Below are 3,525 nucleotides of genomic sequence, written 5' to 3'. Positions count from 1 at the left end.
TCTAAAGTTACCCAGTTTTTAATAGCTGTTTAATTATGATCACTCCGGAATATAGACTAGAAAGTTTCCTAGTTAATCATCATCGACTTTATAACTTGTTCTACATCTGTAAAACTATTAACTAGTTAAACTCCACTTAGTAAATAAAAGTTTTACCATTAGTTTTAGAACATGAATATTAGTGTAAATCTAGAAGTTGCTAAGCTAATTTAAAACATATAAACATTTTCTGTTCACTTCACTTTTTTCCTAGACGGTAACTACTTAAGTTGTTCAAAGAATTAGTTTACGGAGTGAACTTCATTATCAAGCACACTGTGAGGTAGTTAAAGATATATTATGATAACAAAGTTGTCAAATAGGCAAAAAGGGTTGGAATAAGCTTTCGAAAACGTTTCGTTTAAATTTAAACCAAAAATGACAAAATTATATTACAATGGTGAATGTAGTTTTTCTTTATTTTCCATTTTCTAACAATATATGATGATCTTGAAAAAGAGTATTTATTGAAAACATCTAAGTTGATTCAAATAATTAGGGAGGAAAGACATATGCCAAAGTATTTCATTTTCTTTTTTATTTAATTATCTCTTATTTGTCAATGATTTTTGAACTCATATTATCTTTTATTCATTAAAGCAAATTGAATGCATGCAATCCTAATAAAAGACGTTACATTTTCAGATTTTCAAAGTTAAGCAGATGTAAAACATGATGCACCCAAGGAGAATACATACAACAGATAACAAGGACCACAAGCTGTGGCGGTTGAGGTAGTTGTACTAACTGATTATCACTTTGTACTTCATTGGACGATTATTACGAATTAGCAATTTACTACGTTCAGTTGTGTTTATTTATTCCTACCTGCTTTAAAATTCACTATTTTGGGAATTCCTCATGAGAAATTGTGGTATTTATATGAACTAATGATTCCTTTGGACTTGATAACTGCTTGATTTCGAATTCCAAATACAATACATTCGTTCGTGTTCATCTAATAATTCTTGATCAAATTGTGTTGTTTCTGAGATTACTAGTTTATACTGTAATTCAAATACTACTAAATATCACAGAAATTTGAAGTCTAAATTAGCTAAAAAATATTAGTGGTGGGATAATGTAGTTTATACTAGCTTCCTTTAAACAGCGGTTACGACCGATATGCAGCGAAAATTAGCAAAGAGGGCATCTGCGACAGTCTTGGTAATAGTACTTATGGTTAACATAGTCTTCCAGCATCGTGCCAAATTTCGGGCCCTTAATGGTTTCTACTGACAATATAGCAGTATTTATGTATGGATGAGATTTCATAATTCAGCATCACTCATCCCCTTGAAAAAGAGCCATTTAGAGCTAGGCACATGCCCTAGAAATGATTCATCACGGCCAATCAAATATTAACATCGAATTTTTCATGAAAATCGGAAGAGGTATTTAAATTTACATGTCTCTCAGGTCGGATTAAATGATAAGTGAAGATTAAATGTTCATCACTTATTGAAGATATGAATCATAAACTACCTGTCTTATATTTCTGGAGGTGGAGAACTGCAAAATACGTCGCTTAGAGTTCTCCAATGGATATGATGCACATCTGTTTGGTGTCCTCTAACCTTCATGTGATAGTTCTCCCTGTCTGTCACTTATTATAAGAGTGGTTGATGATTCATATGCACATACACTGGTACTGGTGTGTTTCTAAACCACATTGTTATAGTATCATGGCAACCTTGATTTTTTAAACCCTTCTTGTCAAAGGAAATATCATAATCGTTAAACTTCTATCACTGTCTTGTTCATATTCATATATGCTAGACGTATTGCTTTCTCAGACAGTACAATGAAGCATACACAAACAAAGACCCTTGTACATAATACAGGTAAAACAGTCCAAAGTTCCAGCTTCATGTTTCCGCCAATAAAGAATAAATGTAACATCTAAAAAATGTTTAAGGGAAGAATTTTGTCACCTCGATTTTCCTCCAAACATCGATGTTCTCAACCAAATTAGTATGCCTTTTTAACTGAAAAGGCCTGCTCAGCCACCTATCGTAATTAGTAATATAATACGGGAAGGCCAAATACGCACAATGTTTTGACTGCTTAATGTTGCATAAGAAGGACTAAACACAGTTCGTCGTGAACGTAGTTACTGTACCAACAATAAGAAAGGAACTAAATAAGACACCAGAACCGGTCAGCTTAAAGCTATTTACACGAAAGGCGACCCCTTATGTCAACTCTCACACTAAATAATCTAATTACAGAATCTCCACAACTACGATATGTAGCGATAAAAAAATCCCCAAAATAAATGGCCATGTAAGTCTTTGACATTTGATGCTTATCTCACTAGTTTTACTAGACTCACCAAGCTGAAGGCACTCGGTCACGCATCCACACCAGATCACGAGTAGGTATGTACTGCTACGCCGTTATCCAACTCTTCTCAAGAGATCGACAGACTTTCAAGTATAACTTCAAACCTTCTAACCTCTGACTTCCGACCGCACTGGGTTGGCGCACTGTAATGTTCAAGAGTATTTGAATTATAGTATGAACTAATAATCCCATCAATTTAATCAAGAAGTATTAGATAAGCACGAACGAATGTACTGTATTTGGAGCTCAAAATCAAGCAGTTGTCAATACAAGGAAATCATTGGTTCATTCAAACACCACATGCACTTCGATCATAAAGATGTTGCGTGTAAAGATGTTGTCAAACTCCGAATGCCTAGGGCGGTTTCCTATTGCGAACGACCAGAACAAAATGTCAACAGTATCTGATAAGCGATACAAAACAACACACTCTGAAAGGGATATGAGGATCCCATTAGAATGACTGTCACATATTGTGAATTTTCTCAGATTATCTCTTCTCACTCTGGTTCCCTTGTTCTACATGACGTTTTCACTGTGTCAAAGATAAGCAAACCTAATAACTCGATATATTTACATTTTTTCCGAAAAAAGGACAAAAACAACCATTTCGTGTTCAATTTTATCAGTGTCGTAATGTTTATCCACAGTATTTTTTTCCCATAGTTTGCTAGCGTACGCAAAAATAAATGTTTTTTTTGACAAGTATTCACATTTTCGATTTTTTTCAGGAAGATCAGAAAAGACGAAAAATGAATATGTATACGCATAATTCTGTACGTCTTCGACATTAATGTTGAATATACTAGATTTACTGTACACACCATATGTGAGGGTGTTTGACCGAACATTCATATTAGATCACGAATTAGTAACCTCTGGTCACAATTGATTGATCACTGGGTGGTGATCAATCTCATGCGTGTCAGGCCCTTAGTGCTGATCGAATGCTATCGATCAAGTTGCAATGTGGCCACCAGTCTAGGTGGCTCAACACTGCGTGCACTACATATATTAAGGTATGAACATGTGGTGCATTGCAGGTGGTCAACAGGAAACCTGCAACTCAGATTTCGTGCTACTTGGCACTCGTCAGCAAGGTATACCTGTAATCTTGAGGGAATGATGCTCCCTGGCGGA

This window comes from Schistosoma mansoni, chromosome W (genome assembly GCF_000237925.1).
Source record: "Schistosoma mansoni strain Puerto Rico chromosome W, complete genome".
NCBI lineage: Eukaryota > Metazoa > Platyhelminthes > Trematoda > Strigeidida > Schistosomatidae > Schistosoma > Schistosoma mansoni.
The sequence above is the reverse complement of the archived record's forward strand: the minus strand, read 5'-3'. Positions refer to the sequence as shown.